The 15,914-nt window shown below is 38.6% G+C and overlaps 2 long non-coding RNA genes and 1 pseudogene across 5 annotated transcripts; 1 reads left to right on the top strand and 2 right to left on the bottom strand.

Annotated features, from left to right (window-relative positions):
• Positions 1 to 3,306: 3,306 nt before the first annotated feature.
• On the bottom strand, positions 3,307 to 4,353 carry LOC121049401. The gene is made up of 2 exons (XR_005800005.1): positions 3,812 to 4,353; positions 3,307 to 3,780 (listed from the first exon to the last, which is right to left on the bottom strand). It is a non-coding gene; the product is annotated as an uncharacterized LOC121049401 (long non-coding RNA).
• Positions 4,354 to 4,455: 102 nt separating this feature from the next.
• LOC112165031 lies at positions 4,456 to 8,417 on the top strand. Of its 4 annotated transcripts, none has more exons than XR_002922604.2 (7): positions 4,456 to 4,866; positions 5,292 to 5,346; positions 6,011 to 6,781; positions 6,868 to 7,036; positions 7,122 to 7,239; positions 7,413 to 7,674; positions 8,058 to 8,417. It is a non-coding gene; the product is annotated as an uncharacterized LOC112165031 (long non-coding RNA). The 4 variants fall into 4 exon arrangements; XR_002922606.2 differs by having other exon boundaries at positions 4,457 to 4,866; positions 7,145 to 7,239; XR_002922603.2 differs by having other exon boundaries at positions 4,457 to 4,866; positions 7,449 to 7,674.
• A 1,633-nt stretch (positions 8,418 to 10,050) lies between these two features.
• Positions 10,051 to 13,283, bottom strand: LOC112165028 (annotated as a pseudogene).
• Between the last annotated feature and the right edge of the window lie 2,631 nt (positions 13,284 to 15,914).

Below are 15,914 nucleotides of genomic sequence, written 5' to 3'. Positions count from 1 at the left end.
TAAATAACCGTCGCTCTTCGGACATCCCCGTCCTCAGAACCCTACATTCTCCACTCTATACTTCCTCCAATATAAATTATGAATATCAACAAGAACTCATCAATCAAGTTCATCAAATATAAATATATCATCACAATTTCACATTCTTCAATGTCATACCAATTTCGTATATAACCAAGTAAATATATATATACGTAATCACCCACTCAGAAGTGACCACTAATACCAACTATAGTTCACACAAGAAAATCAGGAAATTCATTTTGTATAGATAAATCATTTTACTTACCTATGGACCGTAGGTGATCAAGTCCATATGCTTTAAAACAAATATTTATTCCATAAATATTTTCACACGATTACCACAGAAAATAAATTAATTAAAGGTACTCGAATCATAATAAGATCCACGTGAGGTTTACTCACCTCTAATCCAGCTGCGTCTTCTTAACAGCCAAATCAACGATTCACCATCGTCCGCCAAATCAATCCATCGATCACCTAATCCAATGCGATCTTAACTTAGCCAACAACTCAAAAACATAATTAAACGATAATCCAACGGTCGGATCCTAAAATAAAGACGATCCAACGGTCGGATTCTAAAATAAAGACGATCAAACGGTCGGATCGAAATTATATGATGATCCAACGGTCGGATCCTCACGGATCGCCCTTAGGATCATCCTCCAAAATTATCACGAAGATCCAACGGTCGGATCTTCCTGAATCTTCCTTATAAACATCTCCACAAAGTTTCATGAAAATCCGACGGTCGGATTCTCACGAATCGCACTCCGAATCACTATTTAGCAATTATACGAAGATCCAACGGTCGGATCTTCGCCCATGACCACACATGGTCACTGGGACAGTCATACGATCAACATATCAAAACTACAAGTCCATCGGACGGTCCGATCTTCACAGATCATAAATCGAACAATCGAAAATAATCGAAACCGTAAAATTCATAACTAAATCATACGATATCCAAAAATTGCGTATAATATATCGAAATGATCGTATTGAAATGTAGAATCTAAAAATGTAAAGAAATCACATTTTTGACCCCCGGAGGTGGCCGGAAAAGGGCCGCCGGAGTTTGGACAGAACCGCCGCCGACCACCGCCAATGGTGTCGGGGCCAGGCTGCAACTCTTCATCTCATCAAGCCCAACAATTTTCCTAACTAGCATGAAGTCTGAAAATGAACGGAAGTGGTCGAAAATTACCTAGAACCGTATGAATGTGGCCGGAAATTTTCCAGAAACCGGCGAAGAAATGCAGAAACCGGCGAGACACGAATTCGACGTAAAAACTTCAATTTCAGGCCTCGATTCCTTCTAGAGAGTTGTTAAGAAATTCAAGGCGAGCTCATTGGTTCAAGAATCACTCAAAACAACGTCCTGTAGCTCGAGATATTTGGATCGATAATTCCGGTTCCGTGAGGTTGACTTGCAGCTGCTGCTACGGGCTGCGCCACCGTGTAAGGACACTTCTGGGAGTTTCAGGAGGTTGAGGTGAGCTCGAGGATGAAGTCTGGTGAGGATTGGTGACCGGTAGCTTGAGATATCACGCTTGGAACCAAAACGAGCTCAAACCGGGCGGAGCTTCCCGCCGCTGCTGGTAGCCGTGTCGCGGTTCAAGGCTGCCACCTGTAGCTGCGCAAGATCGAGGCGAAGGTGTGGGACGTGGTCTGGTGTCTTGTGGTAGCCTGAGGTGGGAGAGAGAGACCGGAGAAACCGTGCTCTGTTTTTGAATAGGTTTCGGACGAGAAAGAGAGTGAGAGAGAGAGAGAGAGAGAGAGAGAGAGAGCTGATTGTGCTCAGTTTACTGTTCCTTTCAAAACCCACCATCACGACAAAAGCACCACTTCCCCATTTTATTGCCCAAAACCCGGAACCCACAATATTGTGTTTCAAAAGTAAAGTAAATAAAGAAAAGAGGGTATTACAGGAGGGCAGGAGCATGAAGTTATGTAAGCTTGTAAAATCTTTATATGGTTTGAAACAAGCTCCTAAGAAATGTCATGATAAATTTGACAAAGTTATGCTTTCTAATGGCTTTATGATTAATGATGGAGGGGCGCCTTAACCTAATACACCAAGACTTAGTCTTCGAGGGGCGGTTCTACTTTTAAGGCCAGTGACTACACGGCTCAACCTATCAAGTTCTCATTTATTCGAAGCATCATCCATCTCCATTTTCCAACAATCTTAATGCAAACACATGACATGCATTTACCTGAGATATCTCCGAGATTAGTTTTGAGGTACCTTTCAGCTTCTTCAGTGATGAAAATACTTGATATACTTCACTTGCATGCTTTATATGAGAATGCCAAAAAACTTGTACTTACAGAATCAAATAAATATGAAACCTTAAAAGTACAGTATTACATGTAAAACTAAAATAGAGGAGAAGAACGCGTTGTACGCGCCTGAGAGAAAGAAACTAGGTCTTCCCCCCTGTCCGGCAGCGTGCCCCTACACCGTTGTCGGATGGGCCATTACCAACTCCAAGTGAGTTGGGTGTAAGGTCGGGTATCTTGATCAACGTTCTCATTCCGATCGGTGAGATTACGGTGGATGTCAGTGAGAGAGGGGAAAATTCACTATGCCAATAAGTCAATCATACGACAGACATCAGACGACAGAAAATTAGTTTTCTGTCGTCTCAAATTTTCAGACAACAGAAAAATCTAACTCTATTGTCTGAATGCCCACCGAAACACAGTTTTTTCATTTTGAATAAATGGGTAACATTCAGACAACATTTTAATGTTGTTACTTGAAGATAGAGATGTACCTATAATTTCATTCCTCTGAAGGCTCTTATTGAAACAACATTTTTATGTTGTTGGCTCAAGATAGAGAATTTCATTCCTCTGAAGCCTAAAAGCTTGACTTATTCAAACAACAGTGATAAGAAAATTATGTTGTCTAAATGAGTTAGATTGAAATTTTAGAAATCTCCCACCAATCGATTAAGGCATTTCCCTCTAAAAATTGATCAAAACCCCAATGGAGTCAAAAAGTGATGAGCATCAGACCACTAATTTAAGGGAAATTCGTCCAAACAGTGCCTGAACTTTTCCAGACTATTAATTTTCATACCTATACTTTGAAAAATATCATACTGGTACCTGAAGTTTTAGCCCCGACCCAATTTCCATACCTGGCAATAGTAAAAACGTTAACTCTGTTAACTTTTAAAGGGTTTTTTCGTCATTTTACTATTCATCCTTCTATCTTATCTGAAACCATCCTCATCTCCATCCTCTTCTTCTCCTCCACCGAAAGCATCTCAAAGCTTCAGTCTTTGCACACAAAATCCAAAAAAGTTTTCAGCATTCCCTTACATTTCCCATATACTGATTAGCTCACCATAACAAATTAACAATGCACTAAAGCCAATTTCTCTTCCTTTCAACTCAGACCGATTAGCTCATTCATATACATTCCTCCCAAACATACATTATGCATCACAAAGCTTCAAACTTTTTGCAAAATTACACAAAATCAAACAACTTTAAGCTATCCTAACACACCCACCAAGCCAAATCCACCTAAAACACCATAAATTATGCAATTTCTACCAAACAAATGCAAAATTGAGCAACTACACAAGTCAAGGTAGCCTGCCCTCACCTCGGCTTCCCCAGACTGGCCTGCCACCCTCCCTGCCTGCAGTAGACTCGCGTCCGGCAGCCCGCGCCTTGCACACCCCGCCTCCTCACCTGCAACGGCGCTGCTGCACCTGTACGCATGGCCCAACTCTCGCCTAGCCGCGCACGGCCGACTGCCCACCTCGCCTAGCCTCGCACGACCCGAGAAGGCCATTGCTCGCCGGCGCTCTCCACCGTCGCAGCACCCAGATCGGATTCGTCAGCTCCCCACCGTCGCAGCACCCAGATCGGCGACGACGTAGCAGCCCACTCATCCCCAATCCCCGCCAGCCCACACGGGCCTCAGCCTTGTCCAGCGCTGCACCCTAGGCCTCCGCAGCCCCGCGTATGCCTCCCCGCCTGACAGCATCCACGCTCGCCCGACCTTGCCTCCCTGCAAACCATCCATCGCTGCAGACCAGAAGGAAGGAGAAGGGAGAAAAGAAAGAAGAAGATGGAGACGGTTTGGGTGGAGGAGAAGAAGAGGATGGTTTCAGATAAGATAGGAGGATGAATAGTAAAATGACGAAAAAACCCTTTAAAAGTTAACAGAGTTAACGTTTTTACTGTTGCCAGGTATGGAAATTGGGTCGGGGCCAAAACTTCAGGTACTAGTATGATATTTTTCAAAGTATAGGTATGAAAATTAATAGTCTGGAAAAGTTCAGACACTGTTTGGACGAATTTCCCCTAATTTAACTAATTGTGTTGTCTGATTATATGGGGAGTCCACTCATTTAATTTTTTTTTTTTTTTTGTCCAAGGCAAATTGCCTTTGCCTTTTGTCTAAGCCCGATTTCATTAATTCTATCTAAAACTCTGTGCCTTTTTCTCTCAAGTCTCTCAGCTCAACCGATCACAAACTGGGCATCTCTCAAGTCTGTAGTGAACCCCCAGCCATCGACCACAGAGCACCCGCTGCCCTACCGGAACCCTAATCTCAAATTCATCAACGGAGGTGCATTTGAACAAAACCCTAATTTCAGCAGCGGCGGTGCATTTGAAGAAAACCCTGATAGCCCATCTAACAATCGTCTGAGAAGGACCCATTGAAGGAAGTAGAGGTACGAGTTGATCTAGAGGAAGGTCCACCAGATCCTAGGTCGAAAATTTGGGGGATTAATTTGAAGAAGAAGAAGAAGAAATTGGGGCCAATTTTTTGGAGGGCTTGAAGTCTTCATCGAAGTTGATTGACGCGTAAGTACTCTTTCATCTGTCACTCCTTATTCTCTGATTGCCTAATTGGGTTTTTCAATTTTCATGTTTGTTTGGAAGCCTGCCTAGCTTTGTGACTTAGTTATTAGTTTCTGCAAATTTAATTTTAGCTAGTGTTTTCAGACTGTTCGCTTTGTTCTAGTGCTCTTTATCTGTCTTCCTTTGTGTTTCTGCGACTGATGAAAGTCAGCATAGATATAGAAATATCTTCTTTCTCGTGTAATTCAAGTAAGACAAGTAAGATTATCCAAAGTTTTCTTTGATTCGGTTGTTTTCTTACTCTTCAACTTCTTCATTTCTTGATAAACAATTCGGCTGAATGTTGATTTATGTGTTCGATTTTGGTTCTTTTTTTTTTTTTTTTGGGTTTCACTTTGATTTAGGTTTTGGGACATCTGTGTTTACAGGTTTTTGTTTGGTTGCCCAAAATACCACCGGCACTCTCTTTCTCACCTTTATCAGGTATAATCTTTAAAGTTTTTAATTTTCTAGGTTATATTTCATTTAGATTCGAGTTACTGAAGGATTTTTGTATGAATTTGACCTGGGGTTTTCTATTTGGAATGGATTGCAAACTAAGATTGAATAGCTGGTTTAGATAGTCTTCGCATGTTATTTGTGATATTGACATCTAGATTAATGGATGACAGATTACTTGGAAATCTCACTATCCTGAGGGAGCCTTAAAATCCATTTACTTTTTTTTTATTTTTTATTCTAGAACAGGGTTATGCATTTAGGTCTTCTCTTAGTATTGTATGCTTCGCTAAGTATTTTCTCATTCATGGAAGTAGCAAATGAGATATTTACTTCATTTGATTGTAGACTGTGGACATGCAATTTTGGATTGTAGAATCCTTACGGGATTTGGCTCTCTAGTGATGGGTACAGAGGGCTTTATATGTATAAGGGGGATGTTAGGAAGAAGTAATTTGAACAAGCAGTATTTATCTCTAGTTGCTAAGTTGACACTAATTTGTTCCAGTACTTGCTTATGTTTTTGGTGTTTGAACTATATGAAGGAAATCAAGGAATTAAATTTAGTAGTTACGATGTAAAATTAATCTAAAAATTGTAGATTTATTGACTCCATTTGACTGACGACTTATGTTCCTCTATGTTGAAGTTGATCAATCAGGAGCAGTCGAGCTAATAGCTGGAAATTGGAATCAGTTGTAGATCTTTGAAACAAAGGCGAGTACTGAAGTTTCCTTTTACTTATCACCTTAATTTGCTTCATTAACTCTGCTACTTGCAATTTATGTTATCTCAATTTACTTTTTGATTTATTATATATACACGTGTGTGCGCTTATTGTGCGCCTTAAACCATTATCTTATTGGCCAGAAATTAACAGTCAAAGACAGGTCTCAAGTTTAGATAGTTCACATTTTACACTTCTTCTTCTTCTGTTCTTTTTTCATCTTTCTCCTTTAGAGTGGAATATATGATATCCACTATCTGCTTTGCTTTGTTCACACCAAAGAGGAATAATCTTTTGTGCATTAATACTTTGTTCTTACAGAGTAATCCTTATTTTAGAATAGCATTTCATCACTTAATAGTGTTATAATCTCATTGTCTCTGCATAGTGATCCTCCGTAGTCAAGAGGCCAGCTAAACATAAATCAATGGCCATTGGAATTTGTTAGAAATAATTGGAATGCTGTTCTTCTAAATAAGTAATGCTTATAGTAAATGTAAGTCACCAATTGTTGATTCATCCAAAAAAAAAAAATCACCAATTGTTGAGACTTGAGTTTCATTTATGTCCTGTCTCATATATGTGTTTCATGTACTCTTGGCCTTTGTGGGCAGAAAAACAAGTATTTATGAAGTTCTCCAGACAATAACGTGTTCTCTTGCTTCAGAGAGAGGGGAGAAGTTGGGTGATTCAGTGAGTTTTCCTCAACTTTGTGATAAAACTACACGTCTTGCTTTTCTTTTCTTTTTACAATTCCTTTCTTTTTGTTTCCTTCTTAGGTTGGATATAAGGTTCGGTTAGAGACTTAGAAGGCATGAAAGGAAGAGATACATGCCTTCTCTTCTGCACCACTAGCATTTTTGTTGAGAAGATTGCTAGTTGATGGAAATTTGAAAGGTATAACTCATGTCATTGTGGATGAGATTCACGAACGCAGAATGAATGAAGGTAATTAAGTGCTAGCTAGATCTAGATCGAGGCTTTAGTTCTAGATGATGAAGTGTGATTTCTCACTATAATCATTTGATGCTAGATTTTTTGCTTATTGTTCTCAAGGACCTCCTTCCTTCGGCTAGAACTGAGGTTGATTCTGATGAGTGCAACCCTAGATTCTGAGCTTTTCTGGCAGGGCTCAGATAATTCATGTTCCAGTAAGTTAAAACTTTCATAGCATTTTTCCGGCCATTTATGAATAGCAGAAGATTTAGATATATGATATACTAATATGTTCCATTCTTTTATTTACTGTAATAATTTCCCTTTTGGTCTTTCATTTTTGCTGCTCTCTAAGTGTGTTTTTCTTTCTTTTTCCCCTCCAAATTAGGGTCTTACATACCCTGTTCGAACTCATTTTCTGTAGGATGTTTTGGAAAGTACGGGTTGCAGGTTAACTCCATACAATCAGATTGATGAAAGTGCAAGGCATAGTGCTTAAGATGCATTTGCTTGTATGAGATTAACATTTTGGCATAGTGCTTTTTGTAATCACAAGGCAAAGTAGTAATTGAAGTGATTGTAAAAAGCTGGTGGTGGTGGGACTTTGAGTTTGGAATTTGGAGTGCTCAGCCAATTGACAAATGATCCTAGTAAGTGGTAGCTATCTATTCTTAGCTCCAGTAGTTTTATCTTTCTATCTTGACTGGACTCTTGGTTTCTAGTTGTCTTCTTAAAGTGCCTGCTAGCTCTTGGGCTTCACTGATAGATTAAGATACATTTTGTCGCAGCCTCTTATGGCCAAAGTTTGTGTTCCATTTGCTTCGCTTAGTGCTTATTTAAGATTATATGCAGCACTTACTAATTATAAGATCTCTTTATGTATATTTCTGCAATGGTGGATCTTCATTTTGTGGCTGTTGTACCATTTATGTCTTGGTCTAGCAATATCATGTCATAAGAAACTCTACACAAAGTTGTATTCCCTATGATTTGGCATACCTGCCTTTTGTCTTATTCTTTCTGCTATATGCAGATTCCTCACTTGAGACCTGCTGAATATAAGAGAACTGGTAATGCAGCAGAAGTGTTATGTTCTATATTGGGCAAAAGGCAGAAATATACATAAAGAGAGAGAACTGGTAAGCAGCAAAAATTTAGCATTCTAGCAGACTACGGAGGCCAAGCCACAGGAGGAAAAACAAATGTCCAAGTGCTAGAGTACAATGAAATTATTTGCTATCCAGCTTCAATAGTTAGATTTCATGGAACAATTAATGACTATTGTAAATGTATTTTGGTGGCTGTAATAACAGAATATATGTATTTTTAATGAGTGAAATGACTTTTGGGGTTTTCAGAATGAATGAGAACATCAATGAATGGCAGGAACAAACTTATATGTGTCATCTGAAATACAAGGCAACAACTAACTTGAAAAACAATATGTTGTTTGAGCAACAGAAAAACAAAAGAATAGAAAAACAAATCTATTGTTCTATATACATTCAGACAACATAAAATTGTATCTTAAACGCTAGTTTAACCACAAATAACTATCTTCTGTTATGAGTTAAAACAACAGATGATTGTAATTGAAATTTGTTTACAACAACAATAAACTGTAGTTGAGAACCAATACAAACAACACATAATTCTTAGTACTGTCATTGAAATGGGAATTAAACCACAAAAGTTAAAGAACTCTATTGTTAGTCTTCACGTTTGCCAACATATTTATGTCGTTTGAAATCTTCATAACACACACATGTATATGTGAGGAATCAATCAGACAACAGAAGACCAAAAACATGTCTGTTGTCTGATTGCACTCAGACGACAGAGTTTCTACGTCGTCTGATTGCACAAGAGACGGCAGCGCCTCAGACGACAGAAAATCATGCAATCAGACGACATATATTATCTGTCGTCTGATTAACTTTTTGGCATAGTGATTGCAGCTGCTGGCTTCTTGTTATCTCTTCGATGGCCAACTCGACTGATTCGATCTCAGATTTGAAGGCGATCAGGCAGTGAGGCATTTGGCGTGGCGTGGCAGGGGGCTACTCCGAGCAGCCCGATCTGGTTAGGATCATCTGATCCCTATCTGGGTGGGGGTGTTTCCACACGTCTTCTCCATGGTGTGACCAAGATTATTTCTCTGCAGGTTCTGGTTCCGATCTGGGATGACAGATCGCTGATGGCGATTTGGCTAAGGCTGCGGGGGGCCCTGTGCATGGTCCGGCAGCAGTGGCTGTAGGGGATTTGGGTCTGGCCCGACTTGCAGATTGTGGGTTTCTCCTTTCCTAGATTGTTGCTAGGGCTTGGGCCTTCTTTTTGGGCCCGGTCTTAGCTAGTTATGTTACTACTGTTTTATTTTATTGCAGTTTTGTTTTTAGGTCGCATCTTGGGCGTGAAATAAGAGTCTACACTTGTTCTGTAGAACTAGTAGGGCCTTGTGCCAGTGTATGCACTCAATGTGCCTTATTTGCTCTAGGTTGGTAGTGAGCTTTTTGCTTCGTCAAATGGTCGTTACCGCTTAGTGGCAGGATGAAGCTAAGTGTCGTCGGATTTATCATCTAACAGCAATATAGTAGGAAAGCTGTGCTAAATCTAGTAGTTATGCTACGTTGTAATCGGGTTACATATCGAGTTATCTTTCTGTTATGTCACTGCTATGTCAAAGAAAATAGAGTAGCTAGTAGAGCACTCTTGGCTAGTTGGTGCTTGTTAGAATACAAGTATCTTGTAGAGATTCCTGATATTATTTTGGGACATACTCTAGTTGCTTATTGTAATCAGGGGTTTAGGTTCAATGTCCCCCCCTTGAATTCAACAGTTTCATTAATCAAGGTTTGAGGGCAGCTGCACCAGCCCTTCATTCAAAAAAAAAAAAAGTACAGTATTTTGATAACAAATTACAAAAGTTAAGATACAAACTAAAGTAGGTGATCCTACTATATAAAATCCAACATGGATCTTAATTATTTCCTTAAAGGAGAGATTTCACAAAATGAATAAAATGGGAACAAGTTGACTGTGAATCAGTTTGGACAACCTATAGCTAATACGAAAAATTGAAACATGTTAAACCAAAGACACCAAATGCCATCGACTTCAAAGCTATGGAGCCTGGCAACTTCCCCTTGTCCTTCCTTAGATAAAGGGCTTGGTACAAAGGCAGGTTGATGAGAATCAAAATCCCACATAGTAGAATTTGCAATGCCATTGTATCGTAAACTTCTGCAATGCCGCCCTTTGATCCCAGACTGATTGCTTCCTTCACAAAACCAGCAAAGCAATACAAATTTAGTACTGCAAGTGATGCCAATACGGAAAACAGTGGAGAAGAGGCTCCGAATTCCATAATCTCTTTCTCATATCGTTGCGACTCATCTTCATCCGACGTCTTGGCTGTTATTACAAAAGCCGAATCAGAATACCCCAAAAGGTACAAAATGGTGTCGATGAAGGAAAATATGTAGGAGCTTGATCTTTTGTATAGCCACATTCGTTGGTCGTTCCACCAACCTAAGGCTGAGCCACCTGCCCATAGAAACTCCAAAAAGCTCCCAGTGTACTTGGCAATTATCACATATGCAAATGGTATGATCCATGGACTTGAAACCTGAATCCAGTACGTAAAACCCATTAGATATATGCATTGAGGAAGTGTGTGTTTGAGAAGAGTTTTATGTAAGTATAACATGAAAAACTACGAGAATAGAAAACAGAAATATACCCGAGGAAATAAGGAAATGCCCTTAAGGAGGTAAAGGGAAGGGATCACTGTGTAAAATAGGGTTGGTAGGAAATTCATAGACCAAGCCCCGACATATGCGTATCCAAGTTTTTGGCCCAAGCTAATCTGATCAGAGAATGCAGGATTGTGCCGTGAAAGCAAAATCTGGAAACTACCTTCTGACCATCTCTTTTGCTGCACCAGCATCTGAAGCAATGTCGTTGGAGCTACTCCTAAGAAAGCTTTCCTTGTTGGGTTCAAGTACACCGATCTCCAACCGCGGCATTGGATTGATAACCCCGTGAACACGTCTTCAATTGCACAACCATATTTCAAACCCATCTGCGCGCAAATTTTAGAGCTCAATCTTTGCAAATATTTATATACATATGAGAGAGAGAGACAGAGAGAGACAGAGAGAGACCTCTTTTCCCCACTCAGTGTTTTGCTCGTATGCACAGTTTGCAAGAACTTTTGAATCTTCTTCCAATTCATGAATTGTAGTTTCTTCTCTTTTTCTACTGATCTCCCATTTCATGTCACTCTTACATCCCTTGGTGAACTTCCTTCCACAAAGAGTATCCCTTCTGTGGAAGCATCCACTTCCAACGTAAAAAGGGCCATCAAAACCATCCAAAGCATGCAATTCCACCTTCAATTTCCCGCACAAACAACTTTAAAATTTGTTATAAGAATATAAATTTAATAAAATGAAATGAAACCTTTATCCAAAGGTTTGATCCATCGTTAAGATATATATATTTTTTATATATAACTTGAGGATTAGGTGAGACCAATGAAATGATCTATACATGTAATTTGCACCTCGCTGATTGTTCGCATGAATGAAATATATAATTCATTCTTGGTGAGGTTTTCAAAATTTTGTGGGAATTGTATGAATGCAACTTCATGGCCTTTTTCTTCATCCATTAAGCAGCAAAGTGCATCCCTTATGGCCATGGAATTGTTTGAATACATGTCACAGTCTACATTTAGAATGACCTTCCCGTTGCTAATATTTGAAGAAACCCTAATCTGCACAAAACCAATAAATAATGGAAATGTTGGCAAATTAATAGAGATAAATGATTCATGTCACAAGGTTGTTTCAGTATGTCTACTACTTACCAATGCATTCATAGAGCCAGCTTTGAAGTTATGGTGATACTGTGGTCTTTTCTCCCGAGCTAAATACACTAAAGTTGGCAGTACAAGTCCTTCAACATCGATTGCCTTTGGGTCTCTTCCATCAATTACTACCTGAGAAAAAATAGATGCATGCATTATGGTAAAAACAAATTGAAAAATAGAAAACTATGAAGCATGAGTACTACTAGCTAGGTTCACCAAAAATTTGTTCTACATACAAACTTTGTTCATCAAGTTAAATCTCTTACTTGAAGATAGGTGTCATGATCACGTTTAGACAAATGTGAGTCCCATTGAGAAAAGCCTTTCTGTTTCGATCGTACTTTCTCTGGAATGTGGCCTAATTTGACTGCATTTTCGATTTTAGTCTCCATGTCCTTGTATGATTTCTTAATGACAGCCAAGTCATTAGCCTTTTTATCATCAACACCAACTGCATCAGTAGCTATTGAGACAAAGTAAGCAACTGGGGACCTTGGCTCCACACTGTATTTCTTGCAGTATGGTATCCACTGCTTAGCAAACTCAGCAGCCTCCAAGAGTGCGTAGTATGTAAGCTCGGAACCACCATCATCGGATAGATACACGCTGATCTTCTCGGTTGGGTAATCATAAGCCATGACTGACAGAACGGTGTTCATGACCATCATTGGTGGCTCTATGATAGGGTCTGCCGTGGTCACAAAAATGTCCACTCCCGGCAACTCATTCTCAAATCTGTTAATTCCAAATTAATAAGCATACATATATACATATATGATCAGAAGAAAAAATAATTCTTGCATTTAATTATAACAAAATTTATGGCTATATATGCACATTCAATTATTAATTTCAAGCATTCGAGGTCTAGTTATGTTGTTAGTAATATCAATTGAATTCTAGTGAGTAGTTGTATATATAGCAACGATCCTATTGTACTGAATATTCTTATGCAAAGTCGTCTAACCTCCTTTTTCTTTCAACATATATGTTTAGAATTTGGTGTAAATTAAGGAGACTTCTAGCTTTTATCTTGCTCTGGCCACCCTAATTTTAGAAACGCAATAAATTAGATATCTAGCAAATAAGAGAACATTGTGTAATATATATACCTCTGAGATAGTCTATCCTTGAAAGTTTGCCTAAAGGTAAGGTTCCATCGGCAGGATTGGGTGAGGATCCAATAAAGCCCGAACCATAACTCAGCACCCAACAATCCCATCCACCCAAACCTTCCATCTTCTCCTGGTTTTGGTATGTGACTCGCCCTATAAACCCAAACCAAGCATATACCTGCAAACAAAGAAGCAGCAAACACCCTATATATATGACTCTTCCCTTTGCTCTCTTGGTCTCAAACAATGGTAAATACCCTTCATTTCCCATATCTTTCATCTAAATATATATCTCGTAAATTGTTTGTTATGAAATCCTACATGCAGGCATAGTTATATATATATATATATATTTATATATTTATATATATAGCAGCAATTGCAGTCTTGCAAATATTGAATAAACAACACATAGCCAAGTCTAACACTACTCCATGAGCGAGAGAGGTAAAAAGAAATGGAGATTATTAGAGCCGGCATTATCCCGGCCAATTAGGAGCGGGCCGCCGCCTCGATAGATTTGATGTCTGCAATTGTTTATTTTCATAGAGGGGGTCGAGTCTCCCCTTCAGTTTAAAACTGAGGCCTCAGAAGTCGGGAGCATTCCTGTAATGTATGTGTCTGGATTCATTAGAGTTAATAAAACACCCGATTAAGAAAATTGATCGTCATCAAATTCGTCATTGTAATTTGTCGGTGGTGCTTCTTATTCGCCGCCAACAACTTTGGAAACTTTAGCTAGTTTATTATTGCCAAGTCCTGTTTTGCCTTGTACTTCGACAATGCTTGACCCGGCATAGTTTATCTTTGTATCTAAATCCAAGCCCAAGTCCACCTCCAATGTTGCATCACTTGGCATCGTGGCTACTATTGGATCCAATGTTTTGCAGATACTTCAATATTTTCTTCTTTCCGGTCTTTACCCCTATCTTCAAACTCAGCACCTTCTCTCTCATCTGATCTTCGAAATCTCTCTCCTCTTCTCGTCTTCTCTTTACTTCTATCATCTTTCTATACTCTTGCATTTCCATTCAAATAATTGATAGTCATGGACAAGGTTTTTTTAGCTTCCATGGATACTTCAACAATAATTTAAGCATTTAAGCAAAAATCCAGAACAAAACAAAAAAATCAAAGATTGAGTTCAAGATGGGTATGAAGATCGGAGAGGATGGAGAAAAGAATTTGGGTTTCATATCTAATATGAAAATAAGCATTTACATACGAACAGATCAAACTTAGATGAGGTTTGAGAGAAAATGCAATGGTAATTGATTGTGCTAATCTGTCAATTTAGTTTAATTTACGGAAATCTTTGATTCGATGATGGTCAGTTATGTACTATCCAACCGCAAGCACATATCCCCTTAAAAAGAAGAGCATAATCGAATGCTTTTCCTCTTCTTTCACATGCCCGGTTCCTATTTGTTTAATTTTTTTTCAGCCATATGAAGAACAAAAGAAAGATATAGAGCAGCCGAGCAGGGAAGGATTTGATTGAAGAGCAACCAGGAACAGCTGAGAGACAGAAAAAATTAGAAAAAGAAAAGCTAAGCCATTGATTCTAATAGAGAGAATTTTAAGAACAGTACATGAACTTAAGGCCATTCCGAATTTTAGTGCCCAACGTTTATATAACCCAAAATAAGTACATGAACTTTTAATCCCGACCCAGTTTTCATACATGCCGTCACTAACACCGTTAACATCTATGCCACGTGACATATTAATAAGGCATAGGTGTTAACGGTGTTAGTGACGGCATGTATGAAAACTGGGTCGGGATTAAAAGTTCATGTACTTATTTTGGGTTATATAAACGTTGGGCACCAAAATTCGGAGTGGTCTTAAGTTCATGTACTGTTCTTGATAATTTCTTATTCTAATAATAGCCACGTGTCGCCATCTCCCATTAATACATGATGAAATACACTAATAGAACGAATTTGATCAGCCGGTTATATTTTTTTAATCACTAAAGGTAAGAATTATGCTTCATACTACTTTTGTAATTAATTCATAGTTTCTATCTCTCAATTACAAACAAACATGAGAAACAAAATAGGATTTTTAAAAGGGACTTTGTCGCTTTGGGCATGCATGACCAAAGGATTCCAATGAGTATAGTAACTCATTAATTTACTCCCCTCGTCTCTAAATTTTTCCTTGTGTAATTAATCAAGACTCGAACATAGCTGCACCAATAATTTTTTTTTTTTTAAATTATTATACTGGTGATGAGATTTGGTATCATGGGCATCCATTTGCCATCTCTTATCATGGGCACCAGTCCTTTATTCCAAAAAAAAAAAGTATTGTATTGGTGATGAGATTTGGTATCATGGGCATCCATTTACCATCTCTGATTCTAATCCAATTTCAAATATCAAACATAAAAGATCCATATGAAGGTAGTTAACAAACATAAGTAAAACCTAGGTATCATTTGAGTTAAGAAAAAATTGCTTTACTAAAAATATATGAAGGTATTAAAGGTGGCATTAATATATGAAGGTATATGAAAAATAATCATGAATCGGAGACAACTGGAATGAGAGAAGAATGGAATCGGTATTGATTCCGGAGGAGTTGATTCCTAAACTCATCTCCCTCCTTCGTAATCAAATTCTTGAGTATTCAGGAATCGATTCCTTATAAGGAGGTGAGACCTACACCAATTCCAATTCCTTCATGTGTTAGTAAAAGCATGAATACTTTTACCCGGAATCATTCTGATTCCTTTATGTGTTAGTAAACGTAGTAATAATTTTACCCCTTAATCATTCTCTCATATTCTAAATAAGTAAACGTACCCTAGATAAATTCATTGTAGATAATGACATACCGGTGGCATTATATTAAAGGTGGGACGCATGAATTAGGTAGAAAGTGATGGGTTTGG

This window comes from Rosa chinensis, chromosome 5 (genome assembly GCF_002994745.2).
Source record: "Rosa chinensis cultivar Old Blush chromosome 5, RchiOBHm-V2, whole genome shotgun sequence".
Taxonomy (NCBI): Eukaryota; Viridiplantae; Streptophyta; class Magnoliopsida; order Rosales; family Rosaceae; genus Rosa; species Rosa chinensis.
Note: the sequence above shows the minus strand (reverse complement) of the source record. Positions and strands in the feature narration are given on the sequence as shown.